The sequence below is a fragment of the Apodemus sylvaticus genome, chromosome 3 (assembly GCF_947179515.1).
Source record: "Apodemus sylvaticus chromosome 3, mApoSyl1.1, whole genome shotgun sequence".
NCBI classification, from domain to species: Eukaryota; Metazoa; Chordata; class Mammalia; order Rodentia; family Muridae; genus Apodemus; species Apodemus sylvaticus.
The window spans coordinates 169,253,518-169,280,045 of NC_067474.1; the positions used below are offsets into that span (position 1 = coordinate 169,253,518).

Consider the following 26,528-nt stretch of genomic DNA (forward strand, 5'->3'; position numbering starts at 1 on the left):
GCCTGCCTGCTGTCTGCCTGCCTACCTGCCTGCTTGACTGCCTGCCTGCCTGCTGCCTGTTCTCTGCCTGCCTGCTGTCTGCCTGCCTGCCTGCCTACCTGCTGCCTGCTGTCTGCCTGCCTGATTGCTGCCTGCTGTCTGCCTGCCTGCCTGCCTGCCTGCCTGCTGTCTGCCTGCCTGCCTGCTGCTGTGCCCCCACTATAATGGCTATGGACTCACCCTCTGAAACCAGGAGCCTCCAATAAACTCTTCTTTCTATAATTTTCCTTGGTCACAGTGTCTCTTCAAAGCAATAGAAAAGTAACTAAGACACAGGTTTACATCCACACCTTTCCTCTGCCTCCTCCCCATGGGCCAACACTAGCGAGGGGCCCCAAGGCAGAGTTCTTAGCCTGAGGTCTGGGAATTTAGATGGGAATAAATCGCATGTTAACTTTCACTTGCCTGTAGCATGGCACCTCTTTCCATAAACATGGCTATTGACACCTGCAGGGGGCAGCTTCACAGAACTTGGGGCTCTGTGACAGACAAATCTTCGGCACCCTATGTCTCGAGAGAGGCTGAGGATATGTAACATACTCTGCTCCTCTCTCCTTCAGAATTCTGAGCTTAATTAGACCTGCTGTGGCATTTGATGGATTGTATATGTCCATTCCTCAAACATGTTTGCAAACAGTGTGATAGCTGCATCTCAGTCTGTCTCTTTCAAAACTGGGCTGCATTCAATATTCAATATTCAGTGTGTGTGTGTGTGTGTGTGTAATGGCTACTCCTGGTTGTCAACTTGACTATATCTAGAATGAACTACAATCCAGAATTGGAGGGCACACCTGTGATCCAGATCTTGAGGCTGGAAGACCAAGTTTCTGACCAGGATATTGGCCTGGAGATCTTGAGACACAGTGGCCATGAAAAGCTTAGGCCCAGACAAGGTAGTTAGTACACGACATCTTTAATCCCAGGAGACTAAGGCAGCTCTCTTTAGTTTACCTGGGAAAGGTAGCCAAACTGAAAGCTTCCACAAGACTAAAGAAGAAATAAGTGATGTGAAGTCCCATTTCTACCCCTGGGCCTGTGACCCTGAGCCTCCCTGAGGCCCAGTACCTTCCAAGACCTCTAGACCCGTCTGCAGGATGGTAGTGGGATCCAGCCTGGCTTCTCTTCCATTGTGAGCCCCTTCTCGAATGGGGCTGATAAACTATTTGTATTCACAAAACTATTGTTAGGAAGATTAATTAAAGGGAGAGTATTTTTAACCATCTGTACTAATATAGAATATAATGGTGTTATCTGTAGCTGAGGAATTCACACATCCCTCTTGGAATCGGAATATTAATGTCTCTCCAAGAGACTGTGCCACACTGACAAATTATCTCAGCTCTTCTCCTAAATTAGTCAAATTAAACAAGGATAATCTAAAATGTTCGGCTTACAAGGGAAATGACATTTCCGTGCCTCTGAGGAGATGGGTTTTCTCCCCTACGTTTTGGGGAAACACATCTCCAGATGGTGGGTGAGGTGGCCCCACACACACACCCCAGCTGCTGCCACTTGAGCTTGGGCAGAGGAAGACCCAGGGGGGATAAAACAGTGCAGTAATCCCAGCAACCTCAGAGGTAGAGCAGGTGACCCACCGGAAGTTCTTGCAGGTCACCTATATCGCCTCTACTTTATCCCGTTTCCCAGACCATCCTCCTTGAGTGGCTCCCCCTACTGGTGGAAAGCACCAGGGGCCAAGCAAGGACAAGATGAGCAGGCTCCGCCTTTGGAACACTGGGATTGTAGATGTGCACACCTCGCGGCCGCCCTAGATGTGCACACCTCGCGCTGTCCCCGGAAGGTTGAAACCAGGTGGAGGCAGCTTGCCTTTTCCGCCTGGATGACATTGACTACTAGGATGTGTTCTAGGCCTTGGTCCAGAAAGGATTTCCACAGGACTGATGAACCATGCAGAAGGATGGGAGGGTAGAGTGGGCTCTTGGGTCAGGACCAAGTTTGACCTCGACCCACCTTTCCTGCTCTCTCTCTGTGGCTTCCTTAGCCACTGGTGGCAGCGTTCATATGTTGCCTGTCTTAGTTAGGGTTTTACTGCTCTGAGCAGACACCATGACCAAGGCAACTCTCATAAGGACAACATTTAATTGGGGCTGGCTTTACAGGTTCAGAGGTTCAGTCCATTATCATCAAGGTAGGAATATGGCAGCATCCAGGCAGGCATGGTGCAGGAGGAGCTGAGAGTTCTACATCTTCATCTGAAGGCTGCTAGTGGAAGACTGACTTCCAGGCAGCTAGGATGAGGGTCTTAAGCCCACACTCACAGGGCCACACCCACTCCAACATGGCCACACCTACTCCAATGAGAATGCCCATGCACACACACACACACACACACACACACACCAACAAGGCCGCACACACTCCAACAAGGCCATACCTCCTAATAGAGCCACTCCCTGGACCAAGCATATACAAACAATCACATTGACCCTCTCCATCCTTGGAGGGCCTACCCTGATGCTCTATCTCTGTGTCAGGTTGAGCCCATCATCCCCCTCTCCTTCCTGTGGCAGGCATCTTGGGCTCCTCTCTTAGCACAGACTGTGGCTGTTCCTCTAAGGTCCACTCACGTCAGGAGGTCAGCCATTTCCCCTTGCACTCGATGCCCATGCACCTTTTCATGCACTTCCAATATAAGAGTGCAGGAGCGGGCTGGGTCCCAGGGAAGAGGAGCCAGGGCCTTGCCTCTTGATAAACAGCAGTGTGCAAGAAGTTTGGTGTGTCTGGCACCACATGACCCTTCATTTGAGAAACAGTGGGAAGGAGGAGACCTGTCTGCCTCCAACCTTGCCTACCAGCAGCTTCTAGGCAGCATAGATCCCTGTCCCTGTGGGCTTCAGCACTGGTGTAGTGTTGAAGTTCTGACCCCTACAGGGTAGTAAGCATGCAGGATGGGGGGATGCTGAGGAGACAGGAGAGGGTGTAAACCGGTGCCTCCCAAAAGCTGATCAAGGCTGGGAGCATGGTGGTGGCCTTGTGGGGAGCCACACCCCTGCCACTCAGTGGGGTGTTCCAACTCGTTCATTCCTGGAATACATCCTCACCATCTGTCTTTTGAGCTGGCAGAGAGAAGCTACAATTTGCAATTGTAAATTGTCTTTTTCTCTCTTCCACTCCACATAAAGCAGCTCTGGGCTTGAAGGGGCTGTCACGGTTTGCAGTGTGCCTGGTGGGCTTGTCTTCCACATGACAGGAACGTTCCCTCCCTTGGAGGTCTGGAGCACATGTGTGTGTGTGTGTGTGTTTGTATATACAGTGTGTGTATTTCTATGTGCAGGTGTGTGTGTGTCTGTCTCTCTATATGTGTATATGTCCACATGCATGTGTGTGTATTTATGTCTATGTATATGTGTGTATTTGTATGTGTACATGCATGTATGTATGTGCATGCCTGCATGTGCATGTATATATGTCTATCTGTCTGTGTGTCTCTGTGTGCATGTGTGTGGGGGGGGGTGGTATATGTGTGTGTATATGTACATGCATGCTTGTATATGTGTGTATGTGTCTGTCTGTGTATGTGTATGCATGTGTGTGTGTACATGTACATGTGTGCATGTGCATGTATGTGTGTGCCAAGCATAGGCAGTGGCTCCCATGTCATCCATGGACCCTGAAGGACAATGACAATGATGTGCAGAGCAGGCTCAATGAGGCACCAGTTTCCCTGTCTGATGGGACACTGACAATGGGGGCTGTTGACAGAGGAGGACTTCTGGTACTTTCTGGTCAATTTTTCTGTGAATCCAAAATATACTTAAATAGTGTCAATTAAGAAAAAGCCCAAGAATGGCCGGGCATGGTGGCGCACGCCTGTAATCCCAGCCCTTGGGAGGCAGAGGCAGGCAGATTTCTGAGTTCGAGGCCAGCCTGATCTACAGAGTGAGTTCCAGGACAGTCAGGACCACACAGAGAAACCCTGTCTTGAAAAACAAAAAACAAACAAACAAAACAAAACAAAAACAAAAACAAAAACAAAAAAAGAAAAGAAAAGAAAAAAAGAAAAGAAAAGAAAAAGCCCAAGAGATTCTTTTGAATCTTGGCCGCAAGAAATGGGAAAGATCTATGCCTGAGGCCAAGCCAATCACCACTGCTACACAGCACTCTGGGTGAAGGCTAAGGTCAGATCAGGCAGATGAGGCATAATCAAACAGTGCCAGACAGACCCCACTGCCCAGGCTAGACCTCAGCATCATGGAAAGGCCTTAAAGCCTTGTAAGGCCTGGGCAGAGCCCCAAACCCTTGGCCGGGCCCTACTCTATGAGCAGGGATACAGAAGAAGAGGTGTCCCCTCGGAAGGATCAACCTGGGCAGGAGCACAGAAGGGGCTTCCTATTGCACTAGGCAAAGGGGCTGTGGAAGTCTGTGGCCACATGTGATCGTGACTCAGGCCAGCAGCTGGTCTTTGACAGCAATGTCTGCAGAAAGAGAAAAGAGGCCCAGGCTACCTGGGCAGTCTAGCTATGTGTCCCCTGACTGTCCACCCCTAGCTGTAACTGCTCTCTGGCCCGGGGCTGTCTAGATAGATTAACCCTATCTGTCCCCAAAGGCTGGTGCATGGGTCTCTAGGTAAAGCAACCTATGCTATCTCAGAGCCAGCCCTCCACCTCAGGGTCTTTGAAAAGCCACAAGGTAAGAAGTGCATGGCCCATCACGGATGCCAAGCATGAAAGGAAGAGCATTGTGTCTGAGGTGTTGTCCTGAGCAAGTGGGACTTGCCTCTCACGCCCGCAGCGATGCGCTTGTGAGTTGTGAAATTAATCCTGCAAATATTTACACGCAGATTTACTCTTCTGAGGGGAAGGATGAAGATGCTGGCAAAGCGCCCGCCTAAGCCTCCGTCTCCCTGAGCTCTGGCTTCCAGAAAGATCCTGGGGCTGTTTAGGAAGACAAGTTCCTTATACCTCCAGTCGGACACCAGGCCCTAGGCTCCGAAGGGGAGCCACAGCCCATTGTGCCTCTGAGTTCCCTTCCTGGATCTAACAGGGCCATTGACTGAGGGATTAAAACACACAGACCTCAGGGTCCCACGACCCTGAAAACTGAGGGACCCAGAGCACTGGGCAGCAAGGGCAGCTCATCCTGAGACTCCCCTGGGCTCTCAGGGGCATCCTCACAGCCTTTCTAGCAGGCTTTAACCTCCAGTGCTTTTTTTCCCACTTAGCATATGTATTGTTTTTTAGATTTTTTGTTTAATATTCCCTTTTATTACAAGTGTGTCTGTCTGTCTGTCTGTTGTCTGTCTGTCTGTGCATGTGCACAGATGTGTGGGCAAGTGTTTACAGAGGCCAGAAAAGGCTGTCAGAGCCCCTGAATCTGGAGTTGCAGGTGGTTGTGAGGCTAGCTGATGTGAGTGCTAGGAACTGAACTCCAGTCTTCTGCAAAAGTAGCAAAAACTCTCAAACTCTGAGCCATCCTCTCCAGCCTGCTTGGCGTTTGTCCGCCTGTGTCTGTCTGTCTATCTGTTCACAACAGAATTTTGGTGTGTATCCTAGGCTGATCTCTGGCACAATACTTTCCTACCTGCATATGGGAGCCAGGGGTGATGTCAGCATTTTCTTTGATAGGTTTCTGCCTTATCTTTTGAGACAGGATCTCTCTCTGAGGCAGGCTCTCTCTCTCTCTCTCTGAGGCAGGCTCTCTCTCTGTGAGGCAGGTTCTCTCTCTCTGAGGCAGGCTCTCTCTATATCTGAGGCAGGCTCTCTCTCTCTCTCTCCGAGGCAAGCTCTCTCTCTCTGAGGCAGGCTCTCTCTCTCTCTCTCTCTCTCTCTCTCTCTCTCTCTCTCTCTCTCTCTGAGGCAGGCTCTCTCTCTCTCTCTCTCTCTCTCTGAGGCAGTCTCTCTCTCTCTCTCTCTCTCTCTCTCTCTCTGAGGCAGTCTCTCTCTCTCTCTCTGAGGCAGGCTCTCTCTCTCTCTCTGAGGCAGGCTCTCTCTCTCTCTCTCTCTCTCTCTCTCTCTCTCTCTCTGAGGCAGGCTCTCTCTCTCTCTCTCTCTCTCTCTCTCTCTCTGAGGCAAGCTCTCTCTCTGAGGCAGGCTCTCTATCTCTCTCTCTCTCTCTGAGGCAGGTTCTCTCTCTCTCTCTCTCTCTCTCTCTGAGGCAGTCTCTCTCTCTCTCTCTCTCTCTCTCTCTCTCTCTCTCTCTGAGGGAGGCTCTCTCTCTCTCTCTGAGGCAGGCTCTCCCACTTCACTAACTGGTTAGTCTGGCTGGCTGGTGAGTGCTAAGGACCTTGCCTGTCTCTGACACCCTTGCATTCAAGCTATAGGGGTGCATGGCTACACTCAGCTATTTTTTCACATGGGCTCTGGGGATCTGAATTCAGGACTTTGTGCTCAACAACTGGTGCTAAACCAACGGAGTCATCTCCGCAGCCCCTCTTCCTTCAGCAAGCTGTTTCCATCACTATCCTTTCATCACAGATACAATGTATCTGAATACAAAACTGAGAAATCACAGGGATGCCCTCTGGATCCCAATTCACACCTACAACATGGTGGAGACACAATTCAATCCTAGCAGTCTCTGTGGGCAGGACCTGGAAGGCTGTCAGCTGTGAAGGGTCAGCAACCCTGTGACCACCAAGCTCCTGGACAAGAAAGGACATTAGCAACCCACCAGCAGAGGAAAGCTTTTCAAAGAAACCAAGATTCCTTGAAGCATGAGTTCCGCTCCCCTGAGCCAGACAACCCAGCTCTCTGGCAAAGGGTGCCGCTCACTGGTGGACAGTGTTACTCACTAAGACCAGCGAGTCAGGTTGGAAGAAAAAAAAAAAGGCAAACATGGCAGCCCTTGGATGGGAGGGCTTTGGCGGTTCCTTTGGATTTGATAATGAATAATTTATAAGAGAGCTTCTCTAGAGCCCAGCATTCCACAATAAATGTTCCATGAGAATGTACGCAAATATTTCAACTCCGATATCTCTCTGGTGGATTCGGCTGACAGCCCAAACCAGATTTGAGTTGCTACATTGCTTATTTACGAAAAATATCATAATCTTGCTTTTATTTGCATTTTTCCAGGCATTGGCGGGTGATTTGAGAGGCATGGTGGCAAACACAGCAGCTGCTGCTGGCTCCAGGGGCAAGGAGGGGTGGGAGGGAGAATGGAGGAGAAGGGGGAGGGGGCAGGGAGAGAGGGATGGAAAGAGATGGAAGAGGAGGGGAGGGAGGAGGGGGATAGAAGGAAGAGATGGAGGAGAGGAGAGGAAAGGGGGATAGAGAGGAAGGGCACAGAGGGAGGGGCAGAGAGAGGGGAGAGGAAGGCAGGATGGAGGGGATATGGAAAGGTGATTGTGGAGGGAAACGGGATGGGGGAGGGGAAAGGAGGAGGAGCAGGAGGGAGAGAGAGGAGTGGAAGAGAGGGGAAGGTCAGGAGAGTGGAAGGAAGGAAGGAAGGAAGGAAGGAAGGAAGGAAGGAAGGAAGGAAGGAAGGAAGGAGAGAGGAGAACTGGAGGAGGGATGGGGGAAGAGGGCAGGGAGGGAAGGAGGGCTCATAGAGGGGAGAAAAGGAAGACAGGAAAGAAGGCAGAAAGAGGGGACACCAGGGTAGGAGAAAACAGATCAGGGAGGAAGGAGAGCCTTGGTTTCGAGCAGAGACAGGGGACACGGACACAGCTCTGCCCATGGCCAGCTGTTTGACTTAGGGATTTCTCTTCCCAAGGGGAACCCGTGATCCACAGCCTTGACACAGAGCTGCGGTAACTCCACGAGGCACTAAGACAAGGCTTGCTGTTGGACCACATACAAGTGTTTCTTGAGGAGAAGAAAGGTGACCCAGGGTGTAGAGTTTCTCCTGAGCCCCTCGGTGAGCCCAGCATGGAAACCTGAATGATCTACCTGCGTGTCTGCCCACTCAGCAGATGTGGTCTGCACACTTCCTTGTCTGTGATTACCTCAGTCGAAAGCATGCAAATTCTCAGGTTGCCTATTATAGGTCCAGGAGCAAGCACACAGCCTGGCTACCCAATCAGAAAGAGAGGAAACGGGAGGACTCTGTCTGTTTCTGTCTATCTCTGTCTCTGTCTGTCTCTCTCTGTGTCTGTCTCTATCTCTCTGTTTCTCTCTCTGTCTCTGTCACTCTCTGTCTCTCTCTGTCTCTCTGTCTCTATCTTTCTCTGTCTCTGTCTGTCTGTCTCTCTTTCTGTCTCTCTGTCTCTCTCTGTCTCTGTGTCTCTGTCTCTCTCTCTCTCTCTGTGTCTCTCTATCTCTCTGTCTCTCTGTCTCTGTCTCTCTCTCTCTCTCTGTGTGGGTGATCTCAGCCAGAAGGTGACAGGCTAGAGCCCTGATCACACTCACCCGCAGCCCACCCTGGCTCAGAACCTGTGTCTGCAGCGGCCTGTAAGTCTGGGCTGTCCTTGTTGTTCCAGGTCTCGGATTCTTCACTCATTCGCCTTGGCCTTCCCCTCTTAGCTCAAGGAATGAAAATCCACCTAAAGGCCTTCGCCCCGCCCAGTGGGCTGAGAGCCTCAGAAGAGGTGGTGGACAAATGAGCCAACACCCACCCTGGGGAGATCACAGGGTGAAAGATGCCAGGAAGAGTGCTGATGAGGCTTGCTTGGAGAGCCCAGAAGTTCCCCAGGAGGCCAATCTGGCTCTGTGACCAGACTACTTCCCCATTGTCGTGTGAGCAAAGGGCTCTCGTGACATATTTAGAGCACTGGAGATTCAATGTAGTGAAAGGCCCAGAACCCGCAGAGGTGCCAATTGAGGGAGGGAACAACTTTCCTGAAATTTACTCTCATCCTTCATTGTGTCTGTGCCTGGATGTTTGTGTGGGGTAGTTGCTCTCAGAGGCCAGGGTGGGGCATCAGATCTCCTAGAGCCAGAGTTATAGATAGCTCTGAGACCCCCATGTGGGTGCTGGGAACTGTCCCTGGGCCCTCTGCAAGAGCGGTACCTGTTCCTAACCTCTTCAGCCCCCTGGGGATGGTCTTTACAAACCCTCACTCATCAGAGACTTCCACCTTTTCCTCTTCAGCTGAGTAATCAAGCGAGTTCAATCCAGTCTTGTCTTTCCCTTTGCGCCTAACACGTTTTTACCTCAGGCATTTGCTCCTCTCTCCGTTTTACATCTGCTTATTTCAAATCTTAGCAGACTCACGGCTTTTCAGAAAAACTTAGCTGTGAGTGATTTCCTACTCTGAGCTTCCAGTTGTGCCTGTGTGGCAGTGTTCGCAGCCTTTGGGTGGGGAAACAGACTAGCAGACTTGAGTAGGCGGCTAGCGTCTGGGCTTTTGTAGCTGGACTGAAGCTGGGTCCGTGCACCTTTTGTCATTTCTAACAAGAGGAACCGTGCAACCCTTGGTGTCCCCACATATGAAGTGGAAGGACAAAAGAACCTCCGCTGTAGACGGACATCTGTGGGCCAGAGGTATTCACACCTAGAAACATCCAAGCCAGAAGATAAGCCGCAACAAAGAATGGGAGAAAATGAAGGAGAAAAATAAGGTAAAGACCAAAAGCTTGTTCAAGACTTGCTAGGAACTATTCCAAAATGCTCCCAAAGTTAATCCACACATAGCCCCCATCACCCTGGATCCACACAGAGTCCCAGCCACTCTGGAAGGGTCTGGCACAAAGCCTCAGAAGCCCTGTGGTGGGCAGCCAGAACTCCAGTGGAACTGGATAGCAATGTGGCCCAGGTACTGGCTGCTTAGGAACTGAGTAGCCTGGGCTAGGGCCAGTTGCTTCATGTGAAGGAGGGCACGACAGTGATGTCTACCTTGTCAAATCATTGGGAAGATGCGGCAGGTAAGAAAAATGAAGTGAGCCTTCATGCCATTTTCTCAGCGATCAAGGGACAGGTGTGTCTTAGCCCACACAGTAACAGAGGCTGGATGTTCCCTCCCAGTGGAAACAACGAAGCAACAATCGTGGGGGTCGGGCCGTGCCAGACAGGTCGTCAAGACAGAGATTCCTCAGCAATGGCCAACAGAAGAAGCAAGCCCTGGTGTCACCACAGCATCAGGGAACAGACAGAGTCCCACAGACCCCTGAGTGGAAAAGACAGAGCTCAGCATCTGGGGAGTCCATGACAGCTAAGAGTCTACAAGAGGGTCCAGCAGAGAGGAGTCAATCGCACAGAGTACTCTTGGGGCTGTAGAGATGTCCAGATAGACAACAGCTGGCACATGTCAGAAATAACCAAGGGCTGGGAGGGACAGCCAAAGGACTTGAAGAAATACCCCAAGCCTTTGCTCCAGGGTGTGAGAGTGTCAGTGTCCCCACAGGGCAGCCTGAAACCCTTCAGAATTCCCGAGGCATTTTGCAGAGGCTCACCTCACAGTTAAGAGTGATTATCCCTGGTCAGACACTAGTTTATTCCCACCTAACTAAGCCTAAAGGCAAAATCTGACAGAATGAAATGTGTTCAAAATATTAAACTACATCCCAGGACAAAACTTTAAGAATTAAGGGGTTTGTTGTTGCTGTTGTAACTTATTAGCAACCAAAAATAACTAACCATAGCCCGAAGTAAAAAATCTGATACCCAGTGACAATTTCTAGCCTTGCAAAGAAACATGAGGGTCTGGGGAGATGGCTCTGCGGGTAAAGTGTTCACCACAAAAGTGTGAGGTGTGAGTTCAAATCCCTAGAACCCATGAGAAGGGCAGAGGCAGAGCAGGAGTATCTGTAATTCCAGAACTTCTGCAGAAGGAGGAGAGACAGAATCTTGGAGACTCTGAAGCCCGCTAGCCTGTCACATGCAGAGGGAATCAGTGGCCAGAGTCTGTCTCAAATGAGGTGGGAGGCAGGTCCATCTACACCGAAGGCTGTCAGGTACCCTGAGGCAGAGGTGGAGTCTAGAGTCTTGGTGGTCAGCAGTGAGTTTGCAGATCTTCCTGAAGCATCATCTACCCCAAATGTGGTGCAGCCCAAATCAAAATGTGGCAGCAAGGAGAAAGCTGTGGGTAAGGTGCTCTGATTCCCACTCATTGAACCAGATGGGATCTCTGGAAACTCAGAGGAAACACAGCAGACCACGCCCTTCCCTTTTCACGTGAAGGTTTCAGCCTCCAAGCCAACCTGTTGCATTTTGGGTAAAGACCCTGTCAGTAGCCCACAGAGTGAACCTTCTGTATCTCTGTGGATCTAAGTGTGTGCCATCATGTTTCTCTGTGTGTAGCTATGCCTCTGTGTGTGATTGTGGCTGTGATTGTGTGTGTCCATATCTGTATGAGTGTTTCTGAATGTGTGTTTGTGTGTATATGTGTTGCTGTGTGACTGTGCGGTTGTGTGGCTGTGTGGTGAGTGTATATGTTTGCCTCTGTGTATGTGGCTGTGATTGTGTATCTGTGATTATGTGTACACATGTGTGTGTGCATGTGTGTGTGTGTGTGTGTACAACTGAGGGCTTACTCTAGTAACCTCATGTTAACTGACAACTACTGCAAGGACTGTATTTCCAAATCATATCATTCTTTGGTACTGGGGAATGGGCCTTTGGCTTGGGGTATGGGGGCCACCACACTCCATAATTTATCTCTCCCTTTGTGTTGAGAGTTGTAGAGGACTTTTCCAGCAACAGCTGCATGGATGACCCCTGTGTCACAAAGTGGGAAGATGTCTCACTGGCCAAATCTGGGCTTCTGGGGTCTTACACCCCCTCATATCCTTGTGTGCACCCCTGAAAGCGAGTCTTTTGTGGCTTTCAGGCTAGAGAAGGTAAAGCAGAGAAGGATCCCAGAGCCACGGTGGGTGTCCTGTACCTGTGGTGGGTGTTCCAGACACTCCACAATGAGACTCTGTCGCCAACGTGCCACCTGCCAGACGTGGCCCCCACCAACCTCTGAACAAGCCGCCAGAGGAACGGGGGCAACAGAGAGCTCCCAAACTGTCATGGTTTGAAAGTCACTCACAGCTGTTTGATGCCTCGCTCGCCATGAGACTCTGATAACCTCCCACTTTACCACTTACTGCATGGGAGGAAGGTGACTTGCAGCTGGGCCCAAGCATGACCCAGTGGGCACATCAGTGGAGCTAAGGACAGACTTCCTCTGAGTCCCAGCCGGGACAAACAGCAACTTTCACAGCTGCCCCTAGCCAAACACCAGACATTGTTGGTAGGAACTTGTAAGCTGCCACATGAAATATTTATTCACATACACTAGCTTAAGTAATTTAAGTTTGGTGAGAATCAGCATCATGTTTTCATTTTTAATGAGCCTCTTTGTACAGCAGCCACTTCTGTCCCAGGCAGGTGCTGGGGGCAGGAGCATTCACAGACAGATGCAATTTTAATCTCCTCCACAAACAGTTGCTGGATAATGTTGTGAAAACTGCCCAGGGCTGCAGGGCTGGGGGAGCCCCTCGGCCCAGGCAAGCCTTTCCTTTGCTGCTACTTCCCGACTCTTCATGTGCTTCTGAACACTGACAGATAATCCCTTCAACAGAGCTCCCAAGGCTGGGTCAGATTTACTGGCCTCTTCCCCGAAACATGTTCCTGTTTCGCGGTCACTAGAATCTGTGGTGAGCGAGATCTGGTAGAGACAGTAAGTCCCTTGAGGTGATCAGTGTAATTATTAGTTTTACACTTGTTGTTTGCATTCTGTCAAGAGATGCCCCGAAATCTTGGAAAATTGTGGACATGTCTGTGAAGGTGTTCTCAGAAGAGACATCATTCGAATGGGTAGAAAAGCAGACTCCACCTAATGAGACGGGGGTCTAACCCAATCAGAGTAGCCATCCCAAAGAGAACAAAGGGCAGAGGGAAGACAGATGTGGTCTCTCTGGAGATCCTTCTCTTACCCCTGCCAGGCCTTCACCCTGAACTACACATGGGCTCTCCTGAGTGTTCAAATTGCAGGCAACATAGGACTTCATGCCTACATAGGCATGAAAGCCAGCTCTCAGAATAAATCTTAGGTAGACAAGAGGATAGGCAGATATATAAGACAGATAGATGATAAGTAGATAAGATAGAGAGAGAGAGAGAGATATTACACACACACACACATATATATATACACATACATACATATATTATAGATACGTGATTGATAGACACATAGAAAATAGACAAACAGGATCAATGAAAGATAATAGATGGATAAATACTGATAAATAAATAAATGGGTAGATAAATGAGTTAGGTGATGTAATATATACATACACACAAACATACATGCATATATAAATTATAGATAAGATAAATGATGCATACATGAGTGATTGATGATAGATGTTAGATGACTGATGGATATATATATACATACATATACATACAAATACATACACATACATATGTTCATACATATATACATACATTCATACACACATACACACATACATGCACATACATATACACATACATTCATACATATACACACATATATACACATACATATATTCATACATACATAACACATACATATACATGCATACATATACACATACATATACATACATACATTCATTCATTCATACATTCATAAACACACATATAGTGTAGTGGTTTGAATAAAAATGTCCCCCTCGTGCATATAACTTGGTCCCCAGTTAGTGGAACTCTTTGGGAAGGGTTAGGAGGTATAGTTTTGTTGGAGGAGGTTTGCCACTGAGAGGGGCTTTCAGGTTTCAAAAGCCCACCCCCCAGATCCTCTCTCTCTCTCTCTCTCTCTCTCTCTCCCTCCCTCCCTCCTTCCCTCCGTCCCTCTCCCTAATACCTATAAATCAAGATGTAGCTCTTAGCTACGTATGGAGCACCATGCCTGCCTGCATGCTGCCACACTCCCACGATGATAATGGACTGACCCACTGAAGCTGTAAGCGGGTCCTCAATTAAATGTTTTATTCTGTACACTGCACTGGTCATAATGTCTCTTCGAAGCAACAGAACAGTAACTAAGACACATACAAAGGAGATGTCAGATAGATAAGAGATATAGATGATAGATGGGTGGATGGAAAGACAGAAAGACAGACAGACAGACAGACAGACAGACATAGGTAGATAGCGGCTGATAGATGGCTTAGTGGATAAAAGCACTTCCCACACAGGCCTGGAAACCTGAGTTTTATCCCAGGTGCCCAGAGTAAAAGAATTGACTCCAAAAAGTTATCCTCTGACCACCACAGGGGTGCATGGCCACACTTACATGATACAATAATAATGATAATAGTAATAATAATAGTAATAATAATAATAAATGTATTTTCAAAAAAGATAGGGCAGATAGATTGATACTGATGTAAGTTTTCAATTTGACCTCCAGAACCATGAATTTGTGTCAACTTTTTCAAACAGCTTCAGGTTTCAAAACAAAACAAACAAAAAAAGAATAAGGCTGGAGAAATGGCTCAGTGGTTAAGAGCATTTGTTGCCTTGAAGAGGATTGAGGTTCAGTTCCTTGCACCCACTTGGCAGCTCACAACCATCTGTAACTCTAGTTCTAGGGGGTCTGACCCCCTCCGTGGGCAACAAGCATGCACGTAGTTATACATGTATGTGTGTATGCATATGCATGCATGCCCTGCATAGGCATGTGTGCTGGAAAACATGCATACACATAAAATAAATTTTAAAAATTTTAAACTAAAGAAAAAAATCACATCCACTTGTGAGCATAGTCTAAAACAATTGTTCACCTGGAAACTGAGACAGTAGTGGTGACCAGAGAATAAAGGGAGTTGGGGATGGAAGAGGAGGGGAGAGCGAGGGAGGGGAGGGGAGAGGTGGGCAGCTCCCAGTGCTGGTGTTTGATATGAGACTATGTACAGGCATTTGACAGCAGAGCCAGGGCGAATGTGATTAACAGGAGAGTGTTGTATATCTCCAAATAGTTAAAAGAGATGAATTTGAATCCGCTCACCATAAAGAAATGATAAATGTTTAGGCGATAGATATGCTAATTACCAGAGTGGATCAGTACCCAGTGTAGCTGTGAATCAAAACATCTCATCGTACTTCATGAATATGTACAAACGCCCTGCATCAATCAGAAAAAATTAAAAAGAGGAAAATTCACGTCTGTATGGGGACTTTTTCTCTTGTCATTATTCCCTAAACAATACAGGATAACGACTATTTACAGAGACTCTACATTGGATTACATAGCATTTACATTGGATTTACATGTTATTTACATGCTATTTACATAATATTTACATTAGATTTGCATTGCCTTTGCATTGGATCTCTTATTGAAAGCAATGTAGAGATGAATGAAGACCTCCAGACATGGCCAGTCCTAATTACTAAACCCTGTGAATTTGGCAAAGGGGACTTGATAAATCTATGGGAGAGCTCAGAATATGGCTTTATGGAAGAGCTTTTGCCTAGCGTGCCGGAGGCTTGGTGTTTGATCCCTGGAACTGATAAAAAAAAAAAACAAACAAAACTAACTGTTCATTAGTCATGTGTCCTTGCAGCAGCGGGACAGTACGGAGAGGTGGGTGATCTCTTTCCTGCCCCCCATTAGCTAAGCAAGTATTCCACAAAACTTCATGAATTCCCTATCAGTCCCCGCTTCCAGCCCCCTCCACTGCTTCCTGGCTTCTGGCTTTCTTGCCTCGAGCACATGATTTGTCCATGCTGTGATGAGTCTCCAGACTTAACAGGGACTACAGCAAGTCTTGGGGAGGAGCCACTGAAGTGGTGCTTCCGGCTGCTACCTCAGTCCTCTCAGAGCTGTGGGAGCAAGAGGCACTGGGTGTTCGGCCATCAGAAGCTCCACAGGAGGAAACATCCTATACCTCAGAGTCACACACAACCCCACAGGCAGAGGAGACAGGTAAGGATGAAGACAATGAGCCTGTGCTGAGGAGAGGAGTTTGAGGGATGTCAATCAGACTCAACAGTGAAGAAACAGGAAGTGGAGCTTCCTTCCCCATCCTAGTGTCCTCAGAGAGAAAGAGCTGAACTCCCAGAACTCTCCAGTTCATCCCATCCTTCTGTGCAACCTGAGCAGCAGCGAACATGAATTATGAGCTTCCGCCTTGGGGAAGCCCAAGATCTGCGTGACGGGAAAGACCCCACCGGGACTCTAGAGTGGCTCACGGGGCAGGTGCTTTGGAGGCAGGCCCAGGCCGGAAGGAGGATACTCCACACACATTAAGCACCTGCTGGGTACAGAAACTGCCAGGGCTTAAGAGAGGACTCCAGATGGTCTCAGCCAAGCAAGACAGCTGTCATCTGACTGTAGAGAAGTACGTTCAGATCACTTGGCTCTGAAGATGTGCAGACACCCAGGACAGGAAAGCTGGCAGAGAGATACAGACTCGGGGGCTTTTCCCTTTCTGAAGGCACCAAGAGGGACAGTGACTTGCAGGTGCCCTTGCTGGACTGTCCTGGGGAGGAGGCATGTGAAATGACAGAACATCCTCAAACAGGTGGGACATGGTAGAGGTGAAGCCTGGGAAAAGAGCCATGAACTTGGCTTAGGGCTGTGAGCCCTAGGGTCCAGACATAGGCTCAGTGGGGAGACATGGGAAAACTCAGTGTGTGTGTGTGGGGGGGGGGGGCACATGGAAGACTACTAAACCAACAACTGGCATATGCCCTGGAGTCCATGAGCCTCCAAACACAGGAACCGCCCTGGAGTCCATGAGCCTCCAAACACAGGAGCCAGACTTCAGAACCTGTGGAGACTGAGCACCTACAAACACATTCCTCCCGCTGGCTTAAAATCAAATCCTCCTGCCCATCCATGTTTGTCCTCCCCCCAGGTATTTGTCACCCTCACCCACACTGTCAGGGCCCTGTTAGGCATGGAGGCTCTGCTAATGAAAGAGGGCTTGAGGGGCCCTCTGGCAAGAAGAATTTGAGGGGCTCCCTGGCAAGTCTGGGTGCAGACAAACTAAGACAATCACTGGCTGAGGAAGGCAGGGGAGAAGAGCAGGGAGTCCCCCTATGGCGTTCCTCCCCAGCTATCCTTGAAGTTGTCCTGAGGTCATTCTCTGTGGAAGAGCCCCCACAAATGTCCCAGGGATAGGCTATCTTAGCTCAGCACAGTTGTCAGGGTATCCAATAACTTCTAACTTGCCATTAATCTCTCTGACTGTACAGTATGTTACATGAATGATGTGTCTGTCACCAGGGAGCCTGGCATTCAGTGAGCAAGGATGTCCCCAAATGACCCCGGCCACGTGCTTGATGGAATGACGATTCTTCTTCCTAACAGTCTTCTCTGTCCCATGTCCCTCCAAGACTCTACCTCAACCAGCAGCTATACGTTCCCAGTCCCAGGGCCTTGTATTGTGTGACTGGGTTTCTAGACACTACCTGGAGCCAAAATGTGACAAAGCTGATTTCTCTCTGGTGTCCAACACTATTAGTCGCTCTCTGGGACAAGCTAGGCCTGGCGTATCCTTGCCTCAATCATTACCCAGGCCTGGGCAAGCCCATCATTCAGTGGTCTGCCCACCAACCCATAATATGCTATCCAGGAATGTATGGGTCTTTATGTGCCCAGAGGAGGCCACCTGGCGAGAGGCCAGGTCCTTACCTTTCCCCAGGGTGTGATCCTGAGAAAGGGCAGAAGGAGGTGTCAGTGAGAGCCTGGGCGGGACTGGTCCTGTCGACCAGTTTCCGTCACGGGCTTTATGGGTATTCCCTGATTTTTCACTTCAATGGGCCTCAGGGAGGTGAGTGGACCTGTCACCTGACCCTATTGACCAAAGGTAAACAGATAAATAAAAGAGCCACGTACAGAGCAGAAATGGAGCTACAAAGGGGAAATGGCTTTGGTTTGTCACTCTGCGTGTGTGTGGTGCATTGCCTCTCAGAATGCTCGGGGCTCTGCCAGGACTTAGGGCTAAGCGTGTGAAGATGTTCCTATCAAACTTAGGAACATGGAGGAAATGGGAGGAGTCATATCCTGTTGCAGGATTTTCACTGTCCAATCACTTTAGGGCAGTTGGAGGCCTGTGATTGGACAGGAGAAGGGGGCAGGGCTAAGACTTGCAGAGAGAGTGGCTGGAGAGAGGAGAAGAGAGAGAGAGAGAGAGAGAAGAATGGAGATCGATGTGATAACTTCATGAGGTTAGAATAATGGGGCTAAAGATTTTATCATCATCAATTGGTTCTGAAATTATTATATTGGCATCTTGTAAATTGTGATATCATTGATACATGAATCTGATTGGTTAATTAAGCGTTTAGAGTCACGATTCAACCGGGTTATTGGGTACTATGTTGTACACCCACGAGGTTGGTAGTTCTATTTGGTTACTGGGGTGTGGAACTGCTGGTGACAGGGTATCGTGACAGAAAGGGAACTAGTAGCTGGTGGGACAAGCGAGCCAGATGCTGCAGGGGTGGGGGGATGGGGGGTGGCTCCAGAGAGTTGGCAGCGCAGAGAGCATAGTCCGGCACTGTGGGAACGACCCCGTGGAGAGTTGGCGGGATCGATTTTTTAATATTTCCTGCAACAATATCCCAACACAATGTCTGCAGCTGGATAGAGGGATGGAAGTCATAGGGAGTGAAAACAATGCGGCCAACATTGTTCCACGGCAGCCATGTCACAGTCAATGCCGTTCCATCGACACGAGGGGCTGCCCTGTCTCTGGGTCTTTGTCCAGCTTTCTTATAATAACCCTCATCATTGGATCAGGATCCGCCCTGATCAACTATGTCTCCAGCTCCCATGTTCACATCCATGTTGTCCCTGTCTTCAAATGAGGCCACAGACACGGGTACCAAGGGCCCCCAATTTGAATATGCCTTTATCAGGAATACCGTTCTAACCACTACAGCTGCTAACATCTGCCAAAAATGGCATTCGCTCCTGATGCAAGAGCCTGGTGTCACCTTGCAAATTCTCAAAGAACAGTCAGGACTCTACCACCAAACCTCTGTTTCTGGTACCCCTTGCCGGGAATCCCAAGGATGGAGGAATAGCATCCAGGGCACTGTTGCTTGCTTTTTCTGTTGTGGATTGCCCTTGTGCTGTTTGTATTTTGATGTTAATTCTGCTTCCTCAAGAGGGGCTGCCCCTACAAGGAGTGGATCAGAGACTCGGGTGACTCCACAGGAACCTTCTCCCTGTTTTAACTGGTCAATAAAGATGGCACAGAAGCCAATTGCTGAGAAAAGGATAAGATGGGATTTCTGGGTCCTAGGAGGTAGAGGAGTAGAGAGAGTGGTGCGGGAGGGGCATTCCCACCAAGCTGTGGAGAGGATAGGAAGTAGCAGACATGTAACTCTCAGGGACTGATAATTTGTAGCCTCCGCAGGCAGCTGTCCGGTGGTTTCCATCCACAGAGACTCAGGTGGGCAGGAGAAAGGGCACAGCCACAGGGCAGTCCTTAGAGGTTTGGGGAAGGTAGCCTTGGGAGCTGGGTGAGACAGCTATTGCTGGCACCAGGCAAGGAACTAGCGTGCCTTTTAAAATTACAGGTGACATTCTTCTGTGGCTGTGATAAGAGACCTGGCAAAGAGCCCATGAAGGTGGGAAGGGTTTGTTTTAGTTGGAGGGACTCTCCGTCACAGTGGGGAAGGTAGAGCAGGCACTTCAGGCAGCCAGTCACACGGCACCTGCAGCCAGTCAAGAAGAGTGCGGAGTGAGACAGATGCTCGTCCTGAGCTTGTAGCTAAGTGGCGTTTGCTGTGGTTGTCCGTGTGTGGGTTTTGTTATGATATCAAATTGCTAATAGAATCATCATCACTCCTGGGCCTTGACTGTGTCCCCAAAGTTTATATATTGAAAGTATAATCCTCACATCCTAATGTTGATGGTATCTGGAGGTAATGAGGTCTAGAGAAGGCCAGAAGGCTGGGTCAGGATTCAGGATGGGAAATGAGACAAGATGGCACACTCCTCCAGCCTTGTGGTGTCCTCCTCCACCTCACTGAGAAGCAGCAAAGCAGAAAAAAGCATTCATGGCGGCCACCCATCCTGCTTGCTTCTTATTACTGTGATAAACACTGCAACCTTGGAGCAAAAGTTTAGCTTTTACTTCCAGGTCATAGTTTATCACGGAGGGAAGCCAAGGCAGGAACTCAAACAGGAACCTGGAGGCAAGATCTGAAAGAGGTCATGGGGGGTGCTGCTTAATGGCTTGCTCAATGGGCCCTGAGCAGGACCCCAGGACCACCCCCAGGGGTGGCACCACCTGTAGTGACCTGGGCCCAATCAATAACCTGGGCCCATTATCAATCAATAATCTGGCTCCTCCCCTATCAATCAATAATGAAGCAAATGTCCTAGAGGCTTGCCCATAAGCCAGTCCAATGGAGGATGTCCTCAGTTAAAGTTCTCTCTTCCCAGGTGACCCTGGCTTGTGTCAAGTTGACAAAATCTAAACTAACCGGCACACTCAACAGGTGGCAAAAGTCTGTCCTCCCTGAAGTTGGGAGGCTGAGGGAGGAGGATCCTAAGTATCACGATCTGAATAAGCTTGACCTAGGGAGTGGCACTATTTGGAAGTGTGGCCTTGATGGAGTAGGTGTGACCTTCTTGGAGTAGGCGTGTCATTGTGGGTGTGGGCTTTAATATCTTAGCCCCAGCTGCCTGGAAGCCAGTATTCTGCTAGCAGCCTTCAGATGAAGATGTAGAACTCTCAGCTCCTCCTGTACCATGCCTGCCTGGATGCTGCCATATTCCCACCTTGATGATAATGGGCTGAACCTCTGAACCTATAAGCCAATGAAATGTTGTCCTTATAATTTTGCCTTGGTCGTGGTGTTTGTTCAAAGCAATAAAACCCTAACTAAGACACTAAATTTGAGGTCAATGAGGGCTACAATCCAAGACCCTGCCTCCAAGAAAGAACAACAATATCCTTCGGCCTTGGACCTAGCAGCCTCCAGAACTGTCAGAAGCATTTTATTTCATAAATTACCAGTCCATGGCATCACTATAGCAACACGAGGTTGGTTATGAGAAACCTCACTGTCCTCCCTACGTCATTCCACACATATTTATAGACATCCGTGCATCTGTGATGAGAGGCAGACTTGCTCTCAGCCGGTGTCAACCTTCCCACCTGGTATCCAGGCATGGCGGATGGGAGATTGTCCATCCACACTGTGACTGCCCAAGCAACTGTATTTCTCAGCATGGGATGAGAAGGGTACTAGGGGGCTAGAGAAATGGCTCAGTGGGTAAGACACGTGTGCAACTGTGACGACCTGAGTTCAGATCCCCAGGACCCGCATAAGCGATGTCATCTCATTTATATCTCGTGGCCATTCCCACTCTATTAATTTAAGAAGATATATTTTTGAAGACCCACTTGGGGCTGGAGAGATGGCTTAGCGGTCAAGAGCACTGACTGCTCTTCCAGAGGTCCTGAGTTCAATTCCCAGCACCTACATGGTGGCTCATAAACATCTGTAATGGGATCCAATGCCCTCTTCTGGTGTGTCTGAAGGCAGCTACAGGGTACTCATCATCATCAAGATAGATAGATAGATAGATAGATAGATAGATAGATAGATAGATGGATAGATATTAAAAGACCCACTTGTTGGAGTTGTGGAACATTTAACATTTTAAAAGGATTTTGGCAAGTGAATGTACCCATGTGGTCATGACCCAGAGGAAGCGATGAGACAGGAGTTATTACCTGTCAGAAGTTGCAGGTCTCCACTCCAGCCAGAGGCTGTAGCTAATATATTGATGCACTTGATCAATGCAAGGTTTCAGTGATTTTGTTTTCGTATGTGTGTGTATATGTGTGTCCCCCCCCCAATCTCTGTGTGTGTGTGTGTGTGTGTGTGTGTGTGTACATGTACATATAGAGGCCAAAGGTCAACCTCAGGCAGTGTTCTTCAGATGATACCCACATTGTTTCCTAAGGTGAGTCCCACATTGATATGCTGAAGTGGAAACTTAAGGGTTCTTTGGAAAGCTAGCTGGATGGTTGTTTAGCTGGGGCAATCACCTGAAGGAACATTTATTTAAAGTGGACACAGGTGTGAAAGGCTAAGGCAGACTCGTGAAGGAACGTTTCACTGAAGCAGACACAGGACAGAGGATGTTCTGCAAAAGCAAACACATGAAAGGACTCGTGATGAAGGATTCTTTGTTAATGACGCGCATGTATTGGTCTGCCTTATGTTGCATAGTCAAGCTGCATGTATTGGGACACCATAGAGAGAAATGCACCAAAAATCTTCTGGTGATGTGCTGCAGTTTGTTGCCCTTTCTGAGGACTCGGGCTGATTGGCAAAGTGATGTCAGCTGAGACACACACGTGCTGCTGAGGTAAGGCACTCGAAGGACACATGATGTTTGGAGGGTTTAAACAGGAGTATATGGCGTGGCCGAGACAGAGTTTAGCTTGCTCACACAGCCAGCTGTGCAGTGCTTTCTGATCTCATGTCTTCACTGATCTTCGCAGCTGGGCAGGCGGATTTCTGAGTTCGAGGCCAGCCTCGTCTACAGAGTGAGTTCCAGGACAGCAAGAGCTACACAGAGAAACCCTGTCTCGGGGAAAAAAAAAAAATAACAAAAATAAAAAAGCAACTGATCTTTGCTTTCCTGAGAGAGGCACAGCTGAGAACTTCTCCCTCCTGGTCCCTGCTGACTCGAGCTGAGGCTGAGATCTGGCTGACTCTGCTAGGTCATGTCACCACTGTTGCTACTTGACTCTACCACACTGGACTGCTGGTGTTGTGGGTAATAGTTAAGAATGAGTACCGCCCCGCCAGGCCTCTGCACCACTCCTTCCAAGTATCCAGTAAAGCATAGCTCGTAAACTTCAATAGTTAACCAAATATATTTATGTATATAAAACTCCCCACTACATAATGCCAATTGGACAAAGTCTTATCCCAATATTTCTAACCTCTCCAAAACACCAGAAATACGTCTGAAGCCATCTAGATATCCTCTCTGCTCCACTAGTCTGGCCCACCAGGCCTCCTCCCTCTCTCCTCACCTCACTTCTCTTAGCTCTTCCTCCAATCTCTGGCTTCTCACTGCCTCAATGGAATGTATAGGAAATATCTTGCAACATGCTGGTGTATCCATGAAGTGTTTGTGAGTGGATGGAGCTGCTGCTGCTGACCTGTGAACTGAACGGCCGATTTCCAGACAACACAGAAGGGAGTTGTTCCAAAGAACCTTTCTCAACGGGTCCATGTCCCCTATATCCTTTCTTTCCCACTACCGCTGGTGGGTGGTGGGCTACAAGGGATGTTAAAGCACTGAAGAACATTCATTAAAACTAAGGTTTTAAAATAAGGTTTTAAAAATAAATTAAATTTACAATCTCTCACTTCCCAAGGAGGCTAGCCTGGCTTACCAGCGAGCCTCAGGCATCCTCCTGTCTCCTCCCCAGCTCTGGGCTTAAAGACACACGCCCTGGCTGCTTTTTTCTCATGGGTCTCTGGGGTTTGAACGTAGGTCCTTGAATTTTCAGAACAAGCACCTGATGGTTTCACTGTCTCCCAGACCTCAAGACAGCTTTAAGAAACCTTCCTTCAGAGCTGGCGAGATGGCTCAGAGGTTAAGAGCACTAACTGCTCTTCCGAAGGTCCTGAGTTCAAATCCCAGCAACCACATGGTGGCTCACAACCATCCATAATGAGATCTGATGCCCTCTTCTGGGGTGTCTGAAGACAGCTACAGTGTAACTTCATATAATAAAAAAAGAAAAGAAGAAAGAAACCTTCCTTCAGGAGAGGCAAGGCTGGGTGTCCTCTCTAAGGCTGTTGGAACATTGGGGGTACAGTGTCACCTCCAAACCTTCACTGGTGGATCAGTCAGTGCTAATCAGTGAGCACCTGGCAGGTAGGACACAGATGGTAACAATACAATACATTCTCAGATATGCAGAGTTCACCCAACTAAGTGGTACGCAGCGGTGGGGGTCCAGAAATCAAGATGAGGCAGAAGGCCAAGGAGATAGAGAATCCAAGGTATGGAAAAGATGAGGCAGCCAACGGGAGCTGGTACTCCTCATTTTTCTCCAAGGCAGCCCATCTGCAGTACATGGAAGGCAGCTTTGGGAGGAAACATCTTCCTCTATGTCTGCCCATCGAAGTCGGAGCACCTTTATAATGTGGTCAGTCTTTGCCTGCTGGTGTCCTGTGGGGCCAGTCACTGTGCCAACTTATGTCTGTTACCAGATAAACTAAAAAAAGAGAGAGAGAGAGAGAGAGAGAGAGAGAGAGAGAGTCTCTCAAGGTAAACCCAACCCCCATATCCCGTGTGCTTCCTGCTCCCAGAGAATGGTTTCCTGGGGCAGAGAAGAGCATTGGCTGCCCTGCACCACAGCTCCGAAGGAACAGTAGCAGCAAGAGGCACAGATGACTTCGAGTCCCTATTTGGAAAGGAAAGAAATTGTCCCCACAAAGGCAGCTGCTGCTGTGGCTTAGGATTAAATGGCAGGAGGCGCCGGCCTCCTCGGCTGGCCTTCCTGGTACACAAAGGCTTCCTCCCTACCAAGTAGGAGACCCACGTGAGCCATGAAAGCCACAAATAGCGCTGTAGGCGCTGAGCCCTTTGTAGCGCTGGTGAATGTCTGGATAGGGGTCCAGAGGTGGTGGGAGGGAAACGGCAGAGAACCTTGCTGGGCCGGTAAGGAACGCTCTGCACCACAGTTCTCCACACCCACTCAGAAAAGCCTCTGCCTCCTTAGTGAGCTGGGTGTGATGATCCCTTATCCCACCAGCAGCCCGTGTCCAAGCACCTCCTCTCAGGCCACCACCTGCCTTAAGACCACAAGTTTAGATGTTTGTAGCAAAGGTTTTAGGAGAGAATTCCACCCGGAAGCAGCCCAAGCGGTTCTTAGAAATCGTGCTCCGTGGGTCCCAGCAAGCACCTTCAAGTGTAGACTTCCATTCCACCGAGAAAAAAATAGGGTGAGTGCCAACTCCCGACCTGCAAAGTCCGCAGTGACGTCACCCAGATGTTTCCTCTACGCCCTTCCCACAAGAGCTGCGCAGTCTTCCTAGGAGAAAAAACCTCTTTCTGAGAACAGGCTCTGTTACTTGTAGGAGCCCCTTTCTGAAGCCCACACCCAACCTTACCTCACCTCCAAGCCTCTGCTTCCTGTATGACCTGCCCTGGTTAGTCCCAAAGAGCAGATAGTCCCCGAAGTGAGGAAAGGAAGACCGAGTGTATGGAGCCCCGCTATAGGTCACCTCTGTTACCAGAACGCACAAACATCTTCATAAGGGAGCAGCTGTAGTAGTCTGTGAGGTTGGGTTTAGGTACCCAGCGAGCACCCACTTCCTGTAGGCAGAGGAGACTTCCGGAAGGTGGACCTGACTCCGCCCTCGGCTCCTTGGCAGATCTGACCAATCAGGTTCTAGCTATTTCCTGGCAATGGGGAATGGCTTGTGGCTCTGGCAGCAAGACAGGAGATCCTGAAAGACCACTGAAGCCTGGCCAACATGGAGACTGGACCCTGGGGTTTACAGGAGGTGCGCTTCGATCCTTTCCTTAGCTTGAGCCAATTTGAGTTGTTTCACGTTTTCACCCGGAATTCAGAGAGCCCTGTTCTCATTTCAGCCCGCAGTCGGTATGGAAATCGACGTTCAAAGGGATTAAGTAATGCGGTCAAGCTCACAGGGCTGCTGAGCTGCAGAGCTGAACTTACATTTTAAGTCAGTTCTGGGTCTGGGGCTGAGTACTACATTCCATCCAATCTCTACTGCCCGCTGTCATGTGATGGGCCACTAAAGGGAAAAACAAAAATCAGAGTGTATTAAACCCTCACATAACGCTTTTAGAATCCTTGTTGGGAACACTTGAATTTTACTGGCAGACTTTATTACCTTTTCTTTGTACATACACAGAAAAGAAAAACATACCAAAATGATTGATCTGCCGCCTCATCGTCCTCACTGCCAGAGCTGAGCTCTTCTGAGCCACCTTCTGGCTCAGCATGGATGTCTGTGGTTGCCCGCGCACTGTGGTCCCTGTGGTGTTGTCCCCCCAGGGTGACGGGACGATGATTAGACCTGTTGCTGCACCTGGGACATTTTCCAAGTTGCTGCGCCTTTTAAGCCTAGGTGTCAGTCCCTCTATAGAAGTCAGTGAGAGAAGGCTTGTAGGCCGTGAAGGACCCCGGTTCTTTCCTGGCCTGGTCTTTCTGTTGGTGTGTGTGTGGGCGGGAGTTTCAAGGCTGAGCATGTGGCACCTGCTGCCTGGGCACATAGAACACAGATACTGTGATGAGAAAGGGGGTCTTTGGTTGGATGTTGCAGATCAGCAGGCAGGATGCCCATGTTGGCAGAGCACCTGCACGTTCAGTGCACCCCATCTGATTCATAAGCCAGTGGTGGGTATCACAGTTCCCTGCTTCACTGTAGGAACATGCAGTTGGGGAAGGCATGGGTGCCCAGGCTATGCAGCAGGTAAGAGGCAGCACCCAGATTCAAACTCGGGCATGCTACTGCCAGAGCCAGCATCTCATTTACAATGACAGAAGCACCAAGGCAGAAGGAAACAATGGTCATTTAAAACGCTGTCTCTGTCTGGTGGTAGTGGCACATGCCTTTAATCCCAGCACTGGGGAGGCAGAGGCAGGCAAATTTCTGAGTTCAAGGCCAGCCTGGTCTACAGAGTGAGTTCCGGG

General features: G+C 49.1%; 1 long non-coding RNA gene across 2 annotated transcripts; it reads right to left on the bottom strand.

Annotated features, from left to right (window-relative positions):
- Positions 1 to 21,753: 21,753 nt before the first annotated feature.
- Positions 21,754 to 25,180, bottom strand: LOC127681735 (uncharacterized). 2 transcript variants are annotated; one of them, XR_007977161.1, is made up of 3 exons: positions 24,981 to 25,180; positions 22,881 to 24,896; positions 21,754 to 22,422 (listed from the first exon to the last, which is right to left on the bottom strand). It is a non-coding gene; the product is annotated as an uncharacterized LOC127681735 (long non-coding RNA). The 2 variants fall into 2 exon arrangements; XR_007977162.1 differs by lacking the exon at positions 21,754 to 22,422 and having other exon boundaries at positions 22,438 to 24,077; positions 24,768 to 24,896.
- Between the last annotated feature and the right edge of the window lie 1,348 nt (positions 25,181 to 26,528).